The sequence below is a fragment of the Dermacentor variabilis genome, chromosome 7 (genome assembly GCF_050947875.1).
Source record: "Dermacentor variabilis isolate Ectoservices chromosome 7, ASM5094787v1, whole genome shotgun sequence".
Taxonomy (NCBI): domain Eukaryota; kingdom Metazoa; phylum Arthropoda; class Arachnida; order Ixodida; family Ixodidae; genus Dermacentor; species Dermacentor variabilis.
In genome coordinates this window covers 80,225,442-80,248,793 of record NC_134574.1, presented here as the reverse complement: position 1 = coordinate 80,248,793, position 23,352 = coordinate 80,225,442, and the positions used below count along the sequence as shown (strand labels likewise).

The following is a 23,352-nucleotide window of genomic DNA, read 5'->3' as shown; positions in this document are numbered from 1 at the left end:
GTCCTCACTCCGCCCCCCCCCCCCCACCTGCGTGTAGGGTAAGACGCGGGCACCCCAGTTCGGTAGAATAATAAAGTTTTCAATCAATCAATCAATCAATCAATCAATCAATCAATCAATCAATCAATCAATCAATCAATCAATCAATCAATCAATCAATCAATCAATCAATCGCGTTATATGCCTTTGCTTTTTCATAATATTAGATTGCATTTTTTTCTTAACCTAGCAGCTTCGTCAAAAATTGACACGACCATATTCCGCAAAAACAAACACAAATTACAATTATTATTCTTTAAATTTAAGTAGTACTGACCAATGAGTGCACGGGGAGCAAGGAGTTAATATTATGTTTCTATTGCGAGCCATAGCCAATACCCCCTCGCGGGTGCGTGCCATAAGTCGAAGGCGACGACGACGACGACAACAATAACTAGCAGCGTTAGCCTGTTCCAGCGGCCTCACACTACCGGTAAGTGTGAATTGCTTCTCTCAACTCTTTGATAAGACGTTACACTAATGCGTAAGCTCACTTGTTGCGGAAATAACTTTAAATGCAGCCTCATCTTCTGTCGCTAAACATGCATTGTGTGTTTGCTGCCCACAGGCAACATTAGTCGTTAGGTCTTGCTTCACCGTGCACCGCGTTTGGTGCTACATCTGTCTCAGTTTTACGCCTCAATAATTTTTATCGTTTCAAAGGCAAAACAGTGCCCCACAGCTACAAGATACGCATCCTGGGGCGTTTAATGAGTAAACAGCAGTAAAGGTGCCCCTAGGCGGTGAAACACAGTGAAAAATCGACCATACCACCCTTTAGGCCACGGGATGTGAAACCGGGCTAGTTGGTAATCCACGATGTGCCCAGCGCGAGAGCCGACAAAGGATGCAAAGGCGTGACGGAGACCAAGTACTGACTTACAAATGAGCTGTATTTGCGACGCATATATATATATATATATATATATATATATATATATATATATATATATATATATATATATATATATATATATATATATATATATATATATATATATATATATATATATATATATACATATATATAAATTGTGGATTATAAATAAATTATTCGCGAACCTCCCTTTCGTTGTGCGATCTAAAAGTCGTAGTGGCTAGCTTTCCAAAAGAGTGACCCGGCATAGTGACATCTTTGGATAGCGAAATATTAGGAAAGCTCATGGCATGCGATCTAAGATGGCTAAAACACAATCTAAAGGTGGTTTACGTTTGTCCAATGTACTGCGATTTGCACGCTGAGCATTCTAGCATATAGATGACATTGGCAGTGTCACAGTTGAAGTCACCTTTTATGTTAATGCTAAACTCCGACGCGGTAATTTTCCTTGCTGCAAATGGCCGTGCAGGGCCGGGTAGAGAGGCTGCAGAGCATTTCGCGACAGGGGGGCAGCAGATGATCTGCGTTGTCAATCGGGGTGTGTTCTGCAATTGGATGCAGACAGGCATGTATATATATATATATATATATATATATATATATATATATATATATATATATATATATATATATATATATATATATATATATAGTGAGAATTATTTCACCCCTTCATCTTCTCCATCTGTGTATATTCATCATCATGGCCAGCGTCATGGTCTTTTAGCGCGCGACCTGCGAAATAAATCGCAGAGGCTGAACAGCTATCTCGCAAGTGGTGGGGGCTGCTTTTGATCCCTTGGTCCTCTACGCCTTCGAGTTTCCCTGGAGATTCGTTCAGGCCGCTGCTTTATCCGCCTTTCCACCAGGATGCCCCAAGAAGATCCTCCAGGAGCCTCCGGCGTCACCGTCTCTGCCCCACCGGTCGTTCCTTCATGGACCGCCAGCACGCGGCAGCGCGATCCCACCAAGTTCGCTGGCCTTCGTAGTGACGACGTTGATGACTGGCTGGACAATTATGACCGCGTGAGTTAGTCTAACCGGTGGGATGATATGCACAAGGTTCGCAATGTCGCATTCTATCACAGAGACGTTGCCAGGACTTGGTTTCTCAACCACGAGAGCACCTTTCCTGACTGGGCGGCATTCAAACACGAGCGTCGGCAGATTTTTGGCGCTCCCAACGTCCCCTCTGAAGTCGCCAAGAAAAGGCTTGATGGACGCACACAACTTCCTGGGGAAACATACACCTCTTATATCGAGGATGTCCTTGCCCTTTGTCGCCGTGTTGACGCCGCCATGACGGAATCTGATCGTGTCCGTCATATCCTAAAGGGCATTGCCCAGGTCGCGTTCAATGCGCTGGCGATCAAGAATCCAAATACCGTTAACGATGTGATCGCGACTTGCCAACATCTGGACGCACTGCAGGCGATCCGCTTACAACCTGTCACCGGTGACGCGCCTCCTTCGTCGGATACCGACCTGCGTATGCTGATTCGGACTCTCATACGCGAAGAGCTCCAAGCATGCGGCCTGCTGAGTCCTCCCGTTCTCCAGCCTCAGCCTTCGGTTCCTAGCCGGCGCGACCTCATCAAAGAGGAGCTGTCCTCCATGACCTGCACTGTGAGCTGTGGCCCGCCTTCGCCATCCACCTCGTACGCTCAGGTTGCGGCTATGCAACCAGCGTTCGTTCGGACAGCGCCTCCTGCTGCTGCTACTGCCCCCAACTATCTGGCGACTCTACCACCCCATCCGCCTGCCACAGCATTTTACACTACCCGGCCTACGTCCCGCCCCATTTGTTATTATTGTGGTATTCGTAGGCACATATCGCGTTTTTGCCGAAGACGACAACAGGACGAACGCCGTGGCTACGATGTTTATGAGAGAGACCCGTTGATTCCTCCGAGTCCTTACCCGCGCCGGCTCTCCCCACGCTCACTTTCTCCACCTGCCGAAGCGACTCGCAACTATCGTCCAGGGCGCCGCCGCTCGCCCTACCCTCTCCTACAGTCGACATCAGCCTTGCAACCGGCCACCCGCTCTCCTGACTACCGATCGCAAAACCAGATGGTGCAGTTTTTGGAGGGAAAGCTGCATGCCTCGCACAGACTACAATTCCTCCAGTGTGCCCGGCCAATACTTTATTCGTGTGTGCAGAAGGTATACCAGTCCTAGCATTCATTGATACGGGAGCAGCTATTTATATTATTCACGCTGGCTTGTGCTCTCGTCTACGCAGTCACCACACCTTACAGTGGAGCTCTTCTTCGTGTTGCAAATAATGTGATTCGGGCATTAACGCAATGCGCCGTTGGAGTTTCGATCGACGGGATACGCCACCATATCCAGTTCGCAGTGTTGACTTCCTGTGCTCACATGCTTATACTAGGGTCGGACTTTCTCTTTTCGGCGTCTGCTTTCATCTCGTGCCGTCAACGCCTCGTTAACTTGACAGAGACTGACAATTCCGACGACGTCCACGAACCGCGCCTTCGCTTACGAACTGCTGACGATTGTATGGTGCCCCCTGCTCGTGAACAACTCCTTGCAGTGAACTCTGAGATCACCGATGGTGACGTTTTAGTTGTACCGTAAGCCCGTTGCTTATCCAAAGGGATTTTTCTCACCCAGCCTTGTTCGCTTCACCAACGGCGCGGCCACTTTGGCTGTACCCAACACAACCAATGAACCAGTCCTGCTTTCCAAAGGCGCCGTTCCCATGTGCGTCTTGGACACTCAGCCTGTCTCTGTGTTTACCTCAACTACTGCTGTTTCACAACCACCCACAGCTATGGATCCCGTCCCTGCTTCTGGTCTCGCTATTGCCATCAGCTCCTATCTAACGCCACAGCAGACGGGGGAGTTACTGGCGTTGTTATCCAAGCATAAAGACTCCTTCGACATCCACTCTCCTCTTATTGGACAGACTTCTGCGACGGCTCATCGCATACACACAGATGGAACTTCTATCGTGCGCCGGCGGCCATATCGCGTTTCTTCCGGTGAACGCCAGATCATCGATACCCACGTTGCCGACATGCTGAAACGTAGCATAATCCGCCCATCCTCAAGCCCTTGGTCGTTACCTGTCGTTTTGGTGCGTAAGAAAGACGGCTCAGTGCGATTTTGCGTAGACTCCCGTGCCTTGAACAAGATAACACGCAAAGATGTTTATCCACTGCCCCGAACCGACGATGCGTTAGATTCACTGCAAGGCGCAGAGTATTTCTCCAGCCTTGATCTACGCGCCGGATACTGGCAGATCCCCATGCACGAAGCAGAAAGGAAAAAACTGCCTTTGCCACACCCGATGGACTTTACGAATTTAACGTAATGCCTTTCGGCCTGCCTAATGCTCTCGCCACGTTTGAGCGGATGATTGACGCCGTACTACGGTGCCTAAAATGGAAGACTTGCTTATGCTATCTTGACGACATCATCATATTTTCGTCGACCTTCCATCAGCACTTGCAGCGCCTCGACGAAGTCCTGACATGCCTCTCAGCTGCTGGCCTTCAGCTGAATACAAAAAAAGTGCCACTTCACCAACAAAACCATTAAAGCGCTCGGACACCTTGTCAGCAAGGAGGGCCTTCGACCCGACCCCGACAAGATTACCGCTGTCCTTCACTTCCCCAGGCCTCAACGCGCCAAAGACTTGCGTAGCTTCCTTGGCCTAGCTTCGTATTTCCGGCGCTTCATACGCAACTTTGCCACCATTGCGGCGCCGCTCCATCAACTCCTTCCTTCTGAAGCTCCCTATGTATGGCCAGACGAATTCCAAGCTGCTTTTGACACCCTCAAGCGTGCCCTCACGTCCGAACCTGTGCTTTGTCATTTCGACAACACCGCACCCACTCTTCTACATACTGACGCCAGCGGTCACGGTATCGGCGCTGTTCTTCTGCAACGTCTACAAAATTCGGAAGAACGTGTTGTCGCATACGCAAGTCGCACGCTAACAGCTGCCGAGAAAAATTATACGATTACCGAGCAAGAGTGTCCCGCCATTGTTTGGTCCATCCAAAGATTTCGGCCTTATCTGCACGGCCGCCACATTACGGTTGTAGCTGACCACCACGCCTTGTGCTGGTTGGCGACGCTAAAGAATTTAACAGGACGTCTCGGCCGTTGGATACTTCGTTTACAAGAATAAGTCTTCGACGTCACCTACAAGTCTGGAAAGAAACACCAGGATGCCTATGCTCTCTCTCGTTGTCCCCTACCACCGTCTTCAAACGCTGTTTGCTTACCACCTTCCGTGAGGAAACCGCAGGACGCGTCGCCTGCATTCCCTTCGCTCGCAGCTCTCCACCGGCTCCCTTCCAGCCATTCTCATACGTTTGCCTCTAGCCAACGTAATGACTCCTACTGCCACTCCGTTATGGAACGTATTCGCGGATCATCTCGCCCACCTAACGCTCGGCTCCGTCGGCAGTTGAAGAACTTCAAGATCGAAAATTCGATATTATACTGGTACGTGTTTCATCCTGAAGGACACCGTTGGGTTTCTGTCGTTCCCCGATCACTTCGGGCCCAGATATTGGAGACATTTGACGACGATCCCACTGCCGGTCACTTTGGTTTCCATGAAACCTCAGAGCGAATTCGCAGCCACTTCTCTTGGCCTGGACTTGCAACCAGCGTAGCGAAACACGTGGCTTCCTGTTCGCTGTGCCAACACCGCAAATGACTGACCTCACCTCCGGCTGGACAGCTCCAACCTGTCCCGTGTCCTGAAGCTCCTTTCGCAGTCGTTGGTATCGACCTCTATGGACCGCTACCCTAAACCACTGGCGGTAAACGATGGATCGTCACAGCTGTAGACCACTTGACACGGTACGCTGAAACAGCCGCACTGTCTTCGGGATCTGCCGAGGAGGTTGCAGCCTTTTTCTTGGAAGCCATCTTTTTACGGCACGCAGCCCCACGTGTCCTTTTGAGTGACCGCGGCAGGATCTTTCTCTCTAAACTTCTCGACAATGTTCTCCGTGCGTCCAATACCACCAATAAAACGACTTCTAGCTACCACCCTCAAAGTAATGGTCTCTCGAAGCGCTTTCATCGCACGCTGTCCGACATGATATCTATGTACATCAACCCTGACCACACCAATTGGGATGTCATTCTACCATTCGTCACTTTCGCATACAACGCGGCCGTCCAACGCACTACGGGGTACTCGCCCTTTTTCCTTGTGTATGGTCGCCAACCGATCACTACCTTCGAAGTTTCTTTCTTTGGTGTCCCCGAGCCTTCGTACACATCAGTGTGGGAGCAGTTCATTCGCGCATTGCCCGGTGTCGCCAACGTGCCCGCCTCAACACCGACGCCAGTCAACAAGACCGCAAAATTCGCTATGATGCATCTCACCGTGTCGTTTCCTTCCACCCTGGAGACGAAGTGTTACTGTGGACCCCAGTTCACGCTCCTGGATTGTGCGAGAAATTTCAGTCCCGTTTTATCGCGCCCTGCATTGTTCGCGAACAGACTTCGCCAGTTAACTATCGTGCTGGATGCCCGAACTGTCGTCAACAACTACATACAGCCAGCGGTCCTTACTGGTTCCGTGGTCGGGGGCGCCGGCCTTGTAGGTGCGCTCATATTCGGTGGTGGTGCCCGTAGAAACAGACGGGAGTAAACGGAGTACCGCGTAACAGCAATGAACTTTGAAGGATGTGTACCAGGACATTGACGGCCCAAATTTTCTAACGCACGCGCTTGTGTTCCCCCCCACCTTGTTCTTAACAATAATGCCCCAAAACGCGAGAGACTGCTCCACAACGACTCAGTGTCACTCCAGTTGTTCCGCCTTTGGACGGCCGCTGCCGTGCCGCAGAGAGTTTGCATGTTTCGCGTTTAAAGCCTTTGATACGGCGTTTCCCGCCAAATCCCCAGTAAGCAGCGGCCAGGTTGGCCACTTCAATGCGCAGGGGAAACTGTGTGAGCATTATTTAACCCCTTCATTTTCTTCATCTGTATATATTCATCAGCATGGCCAGCGTCAACGTCTTTTAGCGCGCGACCTTGCATATAAACCGTTGCGGCTTAACAGCTGTCTCGTAATATATATATATATATATATATATATATATATATATATATATATATATATATATATACACTGTGGGGTCTATGGGCTGCGGACTGAGAACGGCCAACGCGGCGGTCAAGCAGCAGCCACAGTGCCAGCACGAGCGGCGAGCCCCGTGCCCGCCGCTGGGCATAATGACTGGCCAGCATTCGCCGTCTTCACTACAATTAGCCCCGGGAACTAAACGGAGTCGTTCTGGCGAACTGAGAGTTCACCATGATGAGCAGGTCGTAAGTACGTCGTTAGGCGCTGCACATCGAGAATATATCGGTAGCGCAAGTTCGAGGACGGCATGACTGGTTCGATGGCCAATTCACGGGAGATGTGCGCTCGATGATGCTGTAAGGGCCTTCTTTGGCAGTAGCTTCGAAGAGAGACGAGCTGCACTGGCAGGAACTGACAGCCACACAAGTACGCAAGGAAGGAAAGTGGGCACGTCGGTGTTGTCGGGGCGGCTGCTCTTCTGGCGTTCCTTCCTGGTCAGTTAAGCCGGGTGCGAGTTGGCGGCACTCCTCATGATGTCTCACAGCGGCAGAAACGGGCACACACTCGAATGTAACAGGCCGGTACGGGAGAATCCCGTCGATAGTGTGCGACGAATGGCAGCCGTGGGATAAGAAAAATGGCGAAAAACCAGTGGTGCTCTGTATCGCGGTGTTGAGGGCGTAGGTGACAAAGGGTAGAATGAGGTTCCAAAATGTGTCGTTAGGGGCCACATACATTGCAAGCATATTGCCTAGCGTATGGTTGAAGCGTCAGGTGAGCCCGTTCGTTTGAGGATGATAGACGGCAGATGTCTGATCAACAACACGGCACTGATCGTGGATGGCCTCAACGGCTTCGTTAAAAAAAAAAAGACGCGCCCGTGATAACTGAGCACTTCCTGGGGTAAACCGGGGCGGAGAATAAAACCAGGGGGGTGAATCTTCGCATGGCTGCCATTGGCTGTTTTCGAGCAGACGCTCTTTCGACGCCAGCGCCAAGGTCCCCTTCAGTTACGGCTCTAACCAATGGGCGACGCAGAAGCAAAATGGCGGTGCACACGATTGTTGATGTTGTCGTGGCAACAGGAATAGCAGCCGCGCGGCGCTTCCTCTTCCAGACGGTTTTCTTTGTTTTAATTAGGCCGATCCGCTCCCTTCACTTTCCCCCTTTTCCCCACGCCGCGCGCGCCGCTTACTTTTTTTTTGTTTTTACCTATACGCGGCGCGTTCTTTTTCTTATCGCGCGCGTGCTACGGCGCACCACGCGCCAGCTCACAAGCAATGCGCGCGCTGCGCAGCGCATTGGAATTGCTTGCGAGCTGGCGCGTGGTGCGCCGTGGGCTATGCGTTGGCACGCAGGCAGTCTTGCCCATACTTATATTATGCCAGCATGTGCCGGGACCTAAAAAAAAATTCCACTTCCAACACAACAGAAGTTTATTCTCGTTTTAATGACTTCGCTTGGTGTGATACATGCTCGAAAAATGAGCAAAAGTGAAAGGTGCATGACATATACAAGAGTACTAAACACAAAAGTTCACAGACGGTGAAATAACAAAAAAGCGCTAGAAAACGCGAAGGCCGTTTCACGTACACACACATAAAAAAACAAGATTTTTATATAACGACCTCAAGACTGAAATGTAGACGAGCTTCTCATATATGCACTAAGATATTGCACAAAATTGGACGACATGTATGATATAGTCATGACAACTGTAAAAAGGGAAAACTCACTGGTAATGACAAAAACAATGACACGCAAAATACCTAAAAAATAGAATAAAATGCTAACACTTTTTGATTGAGAGCCATACAAAAAAAAAGAGCTTACTTATAAATCTGCATGGAAGTATATGAAATGCGTGACATGGGGCCCTATAACGTAAAGCTATTCCAACAAGTTTCTATTCCAATCTGCTGACCTCAAATTTGCGTAACCACCAACGCAGGCTACGGGCGGTCACCCGCAGGGTTGTCTGAACAGACCAATCAAACGCTCTCCTCGTTCATAGGAGGTCACTTTTGTTTGCTTGAAAAACGAAGAATATTGCCTACACTTAGCGGCTTGTCGTATGTAGTTGGCTGACAAGAGGGGAGGAGAACGCTCAAGTGGAGAGGAATTAGATGGGGCTGAGCCACTGCACTAAAAGTCGATAACCGGATGAAAAGGGTGGTGCCGGCGTCTACGATTGGTCGGCTTTTCCTTACTTAGCTTGCGGTGGCTGGTCGAAAATCGCGACGGCATGCAACGGAAGCTCAAGAATGACGCTAAAACGGACCCTCAGCAAAGAAGAGTTGGCAGAATGAGGAGGTAAACATGCTGAAAGTGCTCGAAAACGTTACACGGTCACGGAAGAAGCTTTATTAGGCTCCGTAATGATAGGTACCAATTTCAACGGCGCCCTCGATTTGTCCCCTGGTTTGCCCACCCGCTGACAGGTGTCACATGACCTCACGAAGTGGTCTGCGTCCCGAAAACACCCTGGCCAATAGTACTCTTGCAAGAGACGGTCCTTAGTTTTCTTAACTCCTAGGTGTCCGGACCACGAACCCCCGTGTGACAAGCGCAACAGATCCTGACGATAGCATTGAGGCACGATCAGCTGATCGAACTCCACTCCTCGGCGGTCTAGATACTTCCGGTACAGGACTCCACCTCTTTCCACAAAACGCGCAGTTTTCCTGGCGATACCTTCTTTGACATTGCAGCGTATGTTTTCTAGGCTACCATCCTTCTTTTGCTCGGCTATCAAAGCCGACCGGCTGACTTTTAGCAACCTATCAAGTCCGTCTGACGTAGGCGCGATGAGCAAATCAGTAGATAGCTCTTCTAACTTTCCCGCATCGGGATTTTCCTCTCCAGTATCTGGTGCCTTTAACGTTACAGACTCAATTTTATTCAGTTCGGGCGTGCTCTGAATATCAGCTTGCTGCGCCTCTGACCCTTTTTCGTTGTTTGATAACGTCGGCCCCGCAACTACCGCCTTTGCAGCGAGCTCCCGAACCTTCGATCTGGTTAAGGCCTGAACACTAGCTTCACCAAACAAAAGCCCCTTCTCGCGCAGGAGGTGATCGGACCTGTTTGAAAATAGGTACGGGTACTGGGGGGGCAGCATAGATGACACTGCCGCCTCCGTCTCAAGCGCTCCGAAAGGTCCTTCAATAAGCACTTTTGCTACCGGCAGACACACGCTATGAGCTTCCACGGCTTGCTTGATCCACGCGCACTCGCCCGTGAACATATGGGGTTCTACGTAAGACGGGTGAACTACATCCATCGTAGCTGCGGAATCGCGAAGCACTCGGCACTCTTTCCCGTTCACGAGGAGGTCTCGCATGTAAGGCTCGAGAAGCTTCATGTTCTCGTCAGTGCTGCCTATTGAAAAAAACACAACTTTTGGTGTTGTTTCCGGACACTGCGCCGAAAAGTGACCCGGCTTCTGGCACGTATAACAAACGCGCGCTTGCCTCATCTCGAACCGCTTTCTGCGTTCGGCTTCGGCTGCCGCCGTCTCCTTAGGTTCGGTCGCACTGCTTCCACTCGCATCCGCACTACGCGTGTTCCCCTTTGCTCTCATGGGTGTGAACTTCGGCCTCTCAAACTTCGAGCCAAATTCACCCTTTTGACCGTCCTTAGCTCCGCGAGCCCGACGCGTCACAAACTCCTCGGCTAGCTCAGCGGCTTTAGCCACCGTACAAACGTCTGGCCTATCCAAGACCCAGTATCGCACGTTCTCCGGTAACCGACTATAAAACTGTTCTAGCCCGAAGCACTGCAGAACTTTATCGTGGTCACCAAACGCTTTCTCTTCTTTGAGCCACTCCTGCATGTTTGACATAAGCCTATACGCAAACTCTGTATATGACTCACTTCTGCCTTTCTCATTTTCCCGAAACTTCCGACGGAACGCCTCCGCAGACAGCCGGTACTTTTTTAGCAGACTCGATTTTACTTTGTCGAAATCCTCTGCCTCCTCTCTATCCAAGCGAGCGACTACGTCGGCCGCCTCGCCGGGTAACAAAGTGAGCAAGCGCTGTGGCCACGTTTCCCGAGAGAACCCCTGCTTCTCGCACGTTCGCTCAAAGTTAACCAGGAACAAACCAATGTCCTCTCCAAGCTTAAACGGCCGCATCAGGTCAGTCATTTTGAACAATACGCGTTCTCCTGCACCGTGTGCCTGACTTCCATTACGAGCGCGTTCCATCTCTACCTCAAGACGCTTCATTTCCAAAGCGTGTTGACGGTCACGCTCTTGTTGCTCTCGCTCTTTCTGTTCTTTACGTTCACGCTCTTCTTTTTCTTTCTGTTCTTTAAGTTCGCGCTCCTGTCTTTTTGCAGTCTCCCTCTCTTCAATGGTCTCAAGGCATTCCGACAGCTCGTCATCCTCAGCCTCTAACTCAAGAATAGCCTTTATCAGTTCTGGTTTTCTGAGTTTGTCCGAGACATCCAGACCCAACTCTCTTGCAAGCTCCAACAATTTCGGTTTGCGCAACGACTTCAAATCCATGGCTGCTCTGAATGCTGCTTTCTCTACTGCTTACTATTGTCTTGCCGCAACTAACCCGGCAGCAACGACAACCACAATTACCAGCTCTGTTTCTAACACTAACAAAAGCCTGGCAAAGCTCAGAAGAAGAAAGTCCCGCACTCACCAAACCTCGCAGCCAAGAGTTCCGCGCAGTCGTTCCGCTGCAGGCAACCAGTCGTCACACAGGGCTCGTTGCACTGCTCCCGGATCGTCGTTGAGCTGCTCAGCATACAGTCAACTGCATCTCTTCGCTGCTGGCCTCCGTTGTCGCGATCTCACCGCTGGCAGACAGTTGTTTGAAGTCGGAGGCGATCTCACCGCTGCCAACCAGATGTTTGGATCGGACTGCTGGTACGATCTGTTGGGAACTCGGCGCTGACGCCCGTGGTTGTACCTGGGTCGCAAGCCCCAAGGGTAGCGTTGGCCTGGCGGCCTGGGGTACAACTGGAAGCATCCGAAGGTCCCGGCAAAGCATGAGTCGACTGGTAACAACAAAACAACTTGTTTATTTTAACATCGCAAAGAGTTGGCGGTCAGGTTGACCGAAGTAGAGAGACGGGAGAGCACTTTACTCAACAGAAGAAATCGGAGCCCCTCTTTTTGGCGTCCGGGGGCAGCTGTTTTTATACTCTCGCAGTTGAGGGCAAGAAGGAACCCCTCAATAGACGAGCACGTGATTGTACAATGGGCTAAGGTGACGCACACTGTCGTAGCGCCGCCGGTCGGGCACAAAGACTGGGAGGAGAAGGTAACTTCGGCTCTCGTAGCGCCTCTGGTCGGGCACAATGACTGGAAGGAGAAGGTGACCCCCTGCTGTCGCATCGCCGCCGGTCGGGCACAATGGCACATACACTCACACACGCACATGAAGACACGTGGCATCGGAACATGCCTGGAAACGCCTGGAAACGCCTGGCGGGGAGCGTAGCGGCGACGCCGAACGGGCCAAAATGTCTGCCGCTTTGTTGCAATCGCGCCGGCTAAACCGCGCGTCGTAGGCGAAACGTAACAGACCGCCCCGCCGGGGGAAGGAGATCCCGATGGACAGGGGACTGCATCCGCTGTCCGGAGGGATGTCGCTCGATGATGCTCATAACAGAAGTCGGGCGTCCCTCGACGTTTCTTGAGCGCAGCGCACAGAGAAGGCCTCGTTCTCTCGTTCAGGTTCGCACGGGACACTGCAAAGTGACTTCGGGAGAGTTCACATTTTTGTTCTCGTTCCCGGCAAGCGTTAGAACTACGCTGAAACTCAACCGCTCAGTCAGCAAGCACGGCACAACCCTCACTAAGCCCTGCAAGGCTCTTTCCCCTTTTTTTACCACTGCCTAGTTCCTTACAGTAGTCTAGCATCACTCAGAACGCGTCCACAAATTGGAAAATTGCACTAAAAAGCATATCATCACTTTGAAACACTAAACAAAAGCAATATGTTAAAAAAAATCCTGCCTCAGGAAGAAAAACATCAGTAACAAACAATTTTGAGGCTGATTCCTACGTTAGGGGCTTCGACTTAAGCCATCGGCGTTACCGTTGAGAGTCCCCTTTTTGTAACGCACCTCAAAGGAATATTGTTGCAAAGCCAGGCTCCAGCGCAGGAGGCGGCCATTTTTGGGAGAGATGGTCTGCAGCCATTGGAGAGGGCAGTGATCCGTCTCAATGATAAACCTCGAGCCGGCTAGATAGCATGACAATTTCTGAACGGCCCACACGAGACATGCACACTCTTTCTCGGTGGCGCTATACGCCTGCTCACGACTGGTCAGCTTACGACTAGCATACAGGACGGGGTGTTCTACTTCTCCATTTTCCCGTTGGCACAGTACAACGCCCATGCCTCGCTCACTAGCATCGCATTGAACAACGAACCCTTTTGTATAGTCTGGCGATCGTAGCACAGGCTGGCTTGTTAGGGCACTCTTTAGGGCGCTAAAAGCTCTTTCCTTTGTCTCGTCCCAGACGACTGTTTGAGGCTCTGACTTTCTTAGAGCATCCGTCAGGGGAGCCGCGATATCAGAGTACCTGGGGATGTACCTCTGATAGTAGCCGGCGACACCTAAGAACGACCGAATATCGGTCTTCGTGCGCGGTTGCGGGAAGTCTCGCACAGCGGCCACCTTTATTTCAGAGGGGCGGCGACGACCCTGACCAATCACGTGACCGAGGTAGACAACCTCGGCCTGTGCTAACTGGCACTTAGGAGCCTTGACTGTCAAGCCCGCTTCGCGCAGGCGGGTTAGCACTGCCCGCAAGTGTGCCATATGCTCAGACCAGGATGCGGAGAATATCGCTACGTCGTCTAGATACGGTAAAGCGAATTCTTGCTGTCCCCGCAACACTTTATCCATGAGGCTTGAAAAACAGTATGGCACGTTCTTCAAACCAAAACTCAACACTTTAGGACGGAATGTTCCCATTGGTGAAATGAACGCCGCATACCTACTAGCCTCTTCTGTAAGTGGAACCTGCCAATAACCCCTGACAAGATCTAGGGTGGAAATAAACTGAGCGCTACTAACTTTCTCAAGGCGCTCCTCGATGTTAGGGATCGGATAAATTTGATCCTTAGTGATGGAATTAAGCCTGCGGTAGTCGACGCAAGGACGAGGTTCCTTGCCCGGTACCTCAACTAAAATCAAAGGGGAGGTATAATCACTCTCACCTGCCTCAATAACACCGAGCTGTAGCATTTTCTTTACCTCAGCCTCCATAATATCGCTCTGGCGGGGTGACACCCGATACGCCTTGGATCGTACTGGCTCTGGGGAGGTAAGTTCTATATCATGAGTAAGTACAGAAGTCCTACCAGGCCTCTCAGAGAACAGACCTTGAAACTCTTGTAATAGCTGGTGTAGTTCGGTTTTCTGCTCAGGCGACAGCGATGCTCCACTGACTAAGTCACTAATGACTTGACCGGTGTCTTCCCTGTTCGTCACTGAGCCTAGTCCCGGAAGCTCGACCGGAAGCTCTTCAGGAACGTTTACCATCATGCACACCACTGCTTCGCGTTGTTTATAGGGTTTGAGCAGATTACAGTGGTAAACTTGCTGTGCTTTCCGCTTTCCTGGCAGACTGACCACGTAGTTAACGTCCGACTGTTTCTGAACAATTCGTGCTGGGCCCTCCCACTGCACGTCTAGTTTGTTGTTTAGCGATGTGCGCAATATCATGACCTCATCGCCCACCTCAAAACGACGGGCCCTGGCTGTCCGATCATAATAAACCTTGGCCCTCTGCTGGGACTTTGTCATTGCTTCACCTGACAACTCCTGTGCCCTTCTTAAGCGTTCGAGGAGCTTAAGCACGTACTCCACCACGACTGGGTCGTCGCCCCTGCCTTCCCACGATTCTCGAAGCATGCGAAGCGGAGACCGAAGCGAGCGACCGTACACCAGCTCAGCTGGCGAAAACCCCGTAGCTGCATGCGGCGCGGTCCTTAATGCAAACATCACCCCAGGCAGACACAGCTCCCAGTCAGTTCGATGTTCAAAACACAATGCTCTCAACACGCGCTTGACGGAGTGGAGCTTCTCAACGGAATTCGACTGTGGGTGGTACACTGAGCTGTGTAGCAGCTTTACCCCACACCTTTCGAGAAAAGTTGTCGTCAAAGCGCTAGTAAACACTGTGCCCTGATCTGCGGAAATCCAACTCGCGCAAATATGGACAGTAGTGCATTGACTATCTCAACTGAGCTGAGTTCTTTAAGCGGCACTGCTTCAGGGAACTTTGTCGCTGGGCAGATCACAGTCAAAATGTGTCTGTACCCCGTGGCTGTTACCGGCAGAGGTCCCACTGTATCAATAACGAGCCGTCTAAAAGGCTCCGTAATGATAGGTACCAATTTCAACGGCGCCCTCGATTTGTCCCCTGGTTTGCCCACCCGCTGAAAAGTGTCACATGTCCTCACGAAATTGTCTGCGTCCCGAAAACGCCCTGGCCAATAGTACTCTTGCAAGAGACGGTCCTTAGTTTTCTTAACTCCTAGGTGTCCGGACCACGAACCCCCATGCGACAAGCGCAAGAGATCCTGACGATAGCATTGAGGCACGATCAGCTGATCGAACTCCACTCCTCTGCGGTCTAGATACTTCCGGTACAGGACTCCACCTCTTTCCACAAAACGCGCATTTTTCCTGGCGATACCTTCCTTGACATTGCAGCGCACGTTTTCCAGGCTGCCATCCTTCTTTTGCTCGGCTATCAAAGCCGACCGGCTGACTTTTAGCAACCTATCAAGTCCGTCTGACGTAGGCGCGATGAGCAAATCAGTAGATAGCTCTTCTAACTTTCCCGTGTCGGGCGTTTCCTCTCCAGTATCTGGCGCCTTCAACGCTACAGGCTCAATTTCATTCAGTTCGTCAGCTTGCTGCACCTCTGACCCTTTTTCATTGTTCGATAACGTCGGCCCCGCAACTACCGCCTTTGCAGCGAGCTCCCGAACCTTCGACCTGGTTAAGGCCTGAACGCTAGCCTCACCAAACAAAAGCCCCTTCTCGCGCAGGAGGTGATCGGACCTGTTTGAAAATAGGTACGGGTACTGGGGGGGCAGCATAGATGACACTGCCGCCTCCGTCTCAAGCGCTCCGAAAGGTCCTTCAATAAGCACTTTTGCTACTGGCAGACACACGCTATGAGCTTCCACGGCTTGCTTGATCCATGCGCACTCGCCCGTGAACATATGGGGTTCTACGTAAGAGGGGTGAACTACATCCATCGTAGCTGCGGAATCGCGAAGCACTCGGCACTCTTTCCCGTTCACGAGGAGGTCTCGCATGTAAGGCTCGAGAAGCTTCATGTTCTCGTCAGTGCTGCCTATTGAAAAAAACACAACTTTTGGTGTTGTTTCCGGACACTGCGCCGAAAAGTGACCCGGCTTCTGGCACGTATAACAAACGCGCGCTCGCCTCATCTCGAACCGCTTTCTGCGTTTGGCTGCCGCCGTCTCTTTACGTTTGGTCGGACTGCTTTCACTCGCATCCTCACTACGCGTGTCCCCCTTTAATCTCATGGGCGTGAACCTCGGCCTCTCAAACTTCGAGCCAAATTCACCCTTTTGACCGTCCTTAGCTCCGCGAGCCCGAGGCGTCACAAACTCCTCGGCTAGCTCAGCGGCTTTAGCCACCGTACAAACGTCTGGCCTATCCAAGACCCAGTACCGCACGTTCTCCGGTAACCGACTATAAAACTGTTCTAGCCCGAAACACTGCAGAACTTTCTCGTGGTCACCAAACGCTTTCTCTTCTTTGAGCCACTCCTGCATGTTTGACATAAGCCTGTATGCAAACTCTGTATATGACTCACTTTTGCCTTTCTCATTTTCCCGAAACTTCCGACGGAACGCCTCCGCAGACAGCCTGTACTTCTTTAGCAGACTCGATTTCACTTTGTCGAAATCCTCTGCCTCCTCTCTATCCAAGCGAGCGACTACGTCGGCCGCCTCGCCGGGTAACAAAGTGAGCAAGCGCTGTGGCCACGTTTCCCGAGAGAACCCCTGCTTCTCGCACGTTCGCTCAAAGTTAACCAGGAACAAACCAATGTCCTCTCCAAGCTTAAACGGCCGCATCAGGTCAGTCATTTTGAACAATACGCGTTCTCCTGCACCGTGTGCCTGACTTCCATTACGAGCGCGTTCCATCTCTACCTCAAGACGCTTCATTTCCAAAGCGTGTTGACGGTCACGCTCTTGTTGCTCTCGCTCTTTCTGTTCTTTACGTTCACGCTCTTCTTTTTCTTTCTGTTCTTTACGTTCACGCTCTTCTTTTTCTTTCTGTTCTTTACGTTCACGCTCTTCTTTTTCTTTGTGCTCTTTAAGTTCGCGCTCCTGTCTTTTTGCAGTCTCCCTCTCTTCAATGGTCTCAAGGCATTCCGACAGCTCGTCATCCTCAGCCTCTAACTCAAGAATAGCCTTTAGCAGTTCTGGTTTTCTGAGTTTGTCCGAGACATCCAGACCCAACTCTCTTGCAAGCTCCAGCAATTTCGGTTTGCGCAACGACTTCAAATCCATGGCTGCTCTGAATGCTGCTTTCTCTACTGCTTACTATTGTCTTGCCGCAAACTAACCCGGCAGCAACGACAATCACAATTACCAGCTCTGTTTCTGACACTAACAAAAGCCTGGCAAAGCTCAGAAGAAGAAAGTCCCGCACTCACCAAACCTCGCAGTCAAGAGTTCCGCGCAGTCGTTCCGCTGCAGGCAACCAGTCATCACACAGGGCTCGTTGCACTGCTCCCGGATCGTCGTTGAGCTGCTCAGCATACAGTCAACTGCATCTCTTCGCTGCTGGCCTCCGTTGTCGCGATCCCACCGCTGCCACCAGTTGTTTGAATCGCACCGCTGGTACGAGTTGTTGTGGTCGTACCCGCTGGTACGATTTGTTGGGAACTCGGCGCTGACGCCCGTGGTTGTACCTGGGTCGCAAGCCCCAAGGGTAGCGTTGGCCTGGCGGCCTGGGGTACAACTGGAAGCATCCGAAGGTCCCGGCAAAGCATGAGTCGACTGGTAACAACAAAACAACTTGTTTATTTTAACATCGCAAAGAGTTGGCGGTCAGGTTGACCGAAGTAGAGAGACGGGAGAGCACTTTACTCAACAGAAGAAATCGGAGCCCCTCTTTTTGGCGTCCGGGGGCAGCTGTTTTTATACTCTCGCAGTTGAGGGCAAGAAGGAACCCCTCAATAGACGAGCACGTGATTGTACAATGGGCTAAGGTGACGCACACTGTCGTAGCGCCGCCGGTCGGGCACAAAGACTGGGAGGAGAAGGTAACTTCGGCTCTCGTAGCGCCTCTGGTCGGGCACAATGACTGGAAGGAGAAGGTGACCCCCTGCTGTCGCATCGCCGCCGGTCGGGCACAATGGCACATACACTCACACACGCACATGAAGACACGTGGCATCGGAACATGCCTGGAAACGCCTGGAAACGCCTGGAAACGCCTGGCGGGGAGCGTAGCGGCGACGCCGAACGGGCCAAAATGTCTGCCGCTTTGTTGCAATCGCGCCGGCTAAACCGCGCGTCGTAGGCGAAACGTAACAACCGGGAAGAGGCAAGTGCAGCACAATCAAGGCGCAACGACGTCCGGAGCCTCATGGAGCACACACATGGATAAGGCTGTATTCGTGTACATGCGCCTTCTGATGTCCTTGGGTCTGAGCGCTCGCCTGTTGTCTTTAGGCACCCGGAACAACCTTGCAGGGCTTGTTTTTGAGGTATTTGTGTACCACTGCACGATGCACGAGCGGTACGAGTCGTGAAACGGGTGAAACATCGCGGAGCACAAGCACACAGCTACCGAGGACCACGAAACTGACGAAACTACCCACGCCGGTCAACGCACAGCAGCGCACGCTTCGCGATAAGAACAGATAACGAAACATGAAACGTCATGCAGCGGGCTGAGCTGGCGCCGGGCCGGCTGAGTCGCACGGCGTGCAGCGGAGATAGTCGAAGGTGAGGGAGTTGCGAGGGAGTAACGAGGGAGGGCGATTGGAGAGGAGTTGGGGGGAAGGGTTCGGCCACCTGGATCGGCGCGCGTACGCGCGTCGATCTACGAGGCCATGCAAGGGAAACGGATTTTCGGGTTCGCCCAATACAAAGATGGCGCCATTACCCCTGCCACCGAAACCGGGGAGTTTCCCCCCACTGATAAAACTGCGAAGGAGGAACAACGCAACATCGTGTTCTATAGCTGCTGGTAGGGCGGCGGCTTCGGCGTATCGCACTGGATGATCAACTGCGACGATAGCCCAGCGGTTACGTTCAGTTGCTGGAGAAGTGGTCCATACACATCAATGCCGACATATTCCAATGGCCGCTCGAGCCAGCGTTGATATGCGGCGCTGCCTATCGGGGCAAGAGCGAACAAGCTTTCGAACATAGCTGTACACCCCTCGCCTGTAATACCACTGTCGAAGATATTGATAAGTTTTGAAAGCGCTCGAGTGCTCACACTGGGGATCAGCATAGAACGATGCGCAGATTGTGAAGCGTGGGCTTCGAGTCATTACCAATAACTCGTCGCGGCCGTCTGAGGAATAATTACGTCGGCGAAGCAGGTCATTGCGAATGGCAAAGTGGTGAGCTTTACGAAGCAGAGTGCAAGTTGTCGGTTGTGTTGACGAATGGGGAAAGGAAGTCGACAAGGGAGGCAATTGATCCAGTGGTTCTCGCACTGCTCCGAAGACTGAGACGCTGAGGAACAGTGAATGTAGTCGGGCAAAGGAGAGCGTGACAGGGCGTCAGCGTCGGAGTGCTGGCGTCCATTTCGGCATACGACGCGGATGTCAAAGTCTTGTAGCCGAAGGGCCCAGTGAGACAGGCGACCTGAAGGTTCTTTCAACGATGAGAGCCAACAGAGTGCATGATGGTCTGTGACTACATCAAATGAGCCCCCATACAAATACGGAACTTAGTAATGGCCCATATAATGGCTTTCTGCGTCACACTGTACCTCGTTTCGGCTTTTCTCAGTGTCCGACTTGCGTATGCAACGACGTATACACTGAATGCGCGTTTAGGTCGCGCAAGGAGAGCGTCGAGGCCTACACCACTGGCTTCCGTGTGCACTTCCGTAGGGCTGTTAGGTCGTAATGGCGCGAAATTTGGTGGGAACTAAAAAGACGGCACAGATTTGTGAAAGCACTGTCGCACTCTGCTGACCATAAGGAGAGAGTGTCATTGTTTTCGAACAGCTTCGTCAGGAGTGATATGATGGCAGCAAAATTTCAAATGAACCGTCCGAAGTAGGAACAACGTTCAACGAGGCTGCATAGTTGTTTTACCGACGTTGGTTTAGGGAATTCAGCGACGGCGCGAACTTTGTTCGGATCGGGGAGGACGCCGTGCTTGGATACAATATGACCGAGTATTGTTAGCTGCCTTGCTGCAAAGCGGAACTTTTTCAAGTTCTGTTGTTGGCCGGCATATGTTAAGCATCTCAGCATACATATGAGCCGCTGAAGGTGCGTGGTGAATTCCGCAGCAAGGACAACATCAACGAGATAGCAGAAGCGTGTGTGCCGTTTCAGGATACGCGAAACAGTGTCCATAGTGTGCTAAAATATTGCGGGCGAATCGCAAACCCCAAAACGCTTTACGTTAATTGATACAAGCCATCAGTCGTAACATATGCTGTCGTCAGCCGGTCGATTTCTGCCTCTGGCACTTGCCAATATCCTGACCGCAAACCTTATGAACAAAAGAACTCTGCGTCTTGTAGACAGTCAATGGCGCAATGTATGCGCGGTCACTCGCAAGAATGTAGCCATCCTTGCGTGTGAGCTTGCTAAGGCGTCGGTAATCTACACAGAAGCGAACAGAGCCGTCTTTCTGCGTAACAAGGACAACAGGAGACGCCCGTGGACTGTATGAAGGTCGAATCATTTGGCGACAAAGCATGTCAATGGCTTGCTTGTTGATTTTCTGAAGCAGATACGCGATACTGGAGTTATAGCAGTGGCGAGCGAGAGCCGATGTCTGTGGCATGCGTAACGATGGACGTGAAGCCCAAAGAAGTTTGTGCGACATGGAACGAAAACGAAATTCGATTAAGGTGCATAGAAGCTATGAACGCTGAACCGCGGTGAGAGATCATCGGTGATGGAGGGACCACACACATCTGTGGACAATGGTGTAGACGTAGACAAAGGACTCAGGGTACGGTTTCCAGTAGACGGTGCACTATCCGATACCTCAATGACTTGTTTGTCGTCAATGGCTTCCGCCATGCTCGGGCATTCTCCTCGAAGCAGTGTCACAGGACACGGAAGTGCGTTCGAAACAAAGAGATCGCTGCTGCCTTTCGTAATCTCAGCAGCAGCGAAAGGTAGCACAACAGCTTTTCCTTGAAGGAAAGGCCAGATGGAGAAAACAGTGCGACTGCGTCTAGAAAGCTGCTGTAACACACGAGCACAGGCGCGATAGCGTTGGGAAGAATGTTCGTATTGTCATTCACGAGAAGGCTACAGGGAATGCGCGGAAAGTCGGTTAAGGTCACATTTACCATCGGTGACAGTTCGCAATGAATGACGACGTTCTAGTGCGAACGAAAGCCCCGACCGAAGATAACGTAATGAGTGCAAGAAAAAATAACAATAAACTAAATGGTACACAGGACGTCCTCAATAAATAAATGGCCAGATGCGCGGTGAACGCCGCGAGAGGGTGAACATGCTGAGCGCTTGCTGTGCGAAGGCAGAACCGTGAAAGTGGCGTCGTAATTTTCCAAAGTGAGTGACAGAGTTTTGCAACAATAGCAGAGACGACGGCTCCAGTGTCCGCAAGAACAAATACACGTGCACCTTCTATGCAAACTTCTATAAAATTTGATGGGCGAGGGTGAGGACCTTTGTAGTTCGACGGTACTGCAGTCCTTACTTCGCAGACTGCGACAGTCAGTTTTCCTCTTCTCGAGTGACAGAACGAGGTTGCATCGGCGATAGTAAGCGGCGACGTGGGGAAGGTGAACAGCGGGTAACGGTCATCGGTAAATAGTCTACGGGGCAAAATATGAGTCGTAACAGCTGCAAAATGGCCTTGGCACGCTTGTATCAAGGAACGTCACCGGTGATGCGGCACCAGTCGATTGAGTGCGTCGACAAAAGCGGGCGACGTAACCGGCATAGCCACAGGGAAAACACATTGGCCAATCTTCGGACGTACGCTACGAGCTTGCGGCGGCAGGTCCAGTTCGGGTCGCAGGACACAGGGGACGTGGCGTCTGGGGAAACAACCGGAGAGCGACTTGTGGTCGGGTACTGGGTACCATGTCGGCGTAATTGAGGGGCGGGGCTTCGGCTGCACGGAATGGTCGGGGCCGGTTGACGACTTCAGCATAACAGAGATGCGCCACTGCAGGGATCTGTGGCTGGTAGAGAGGCAAGCCCCCGGCAATTTCTCGCTCAATCGCAAGCCGGAAATTGAGAGCCGAAAATGTGGATCAGGCTGTTGAATGTGGTGTGGTTGAGCGAAGGGCCCTAAGCAGAGGTTGTGCGCAACTTCTTCATGTATAAAGGCCTTTATCTCAACGAGCAGCGTTGACTGGTCGTGAACTACAGCCAATGCAGCCAGATGTTGGCCATGCGAGGAAGGTTGGTGGGTCAACAATCAGTGCGTTCGCAGTTCCTCGCAGCTTTGGCACAGACTATTCTCCCACAGTATGCGGATCATTCGCAAGCAGCACGTTGAAAACGTCGCCCTCTATTCTCCTCATAATTTTCATGACTCGGTTTGACTCTGAGATGGTTGCGTCGACCCTCTTGCACGAGTCTAGAATGTCTTCGATGTAGGTCGTGAGTGATTCGCCCAGCTTCTGAGCTGCGTCGTCGCGCAGGGTAGAATATAGAGTGCTGGGATTGTAGTCCCAGCGTGGTCGTTTTCAAATTTCATTTCATTTTATTTATAGCTTGCACCTTCCACCAAATGTGAAGAGGTTTATTGGTTGCGGAGTGAAAACTGCTAACGTGAAGGTAAAGCAGCAACAAGAGTCAACATATAAGCAGCGAGTCTCGTGCCCAGCTTTGGTGGTGATGATGGGCCAGCGTTCGGGCTCTGCCTAGACCGGGTCTGTGCTCTGCCTAGACTGTCTCCGCTGCGCTGCTGCTAGTCCGAACGAATAAACACCTTGACATTTGGTGTAACGTTTGTAAACAGGGATAAGGTGCCTCAGAAAGGCTGGCCAACGTTTCGATAGGAGGACCTACCTTTGTCAAAGGTGGCCTCGTCATCCTCAGCATGTTAGTTTAAAGGGTTAGTTCAGTGACGTCACGTGCGGGTGTTGTCGCTGGCGGCTAGTTTTAAAGGGAGAGACTTCAGAGGTA

General features: G+C 51.5%; 1 long non-coding RNA gene across 1 annotated transcript in view; it reads left to right on the top strand.

The window, feature by feature from the left end:
• Window positions 1-394: 394 nt before the first annotated feature.
• Window positions 395-23,352, top strand: part of LOC142586863 (uncharacterized) — a 37,772-nt gene continuing 14,814 nt past the window's right edge. Inside the window, exon 1 of the long non-coding RNA XR_012829262.1 lies at window positions 395-472. This is a non-coding gene — a long non-coding RNA (uncharacterized LOC142586863). The remainder of the gene's footprint in view (window positions 473-23,352) is intronic.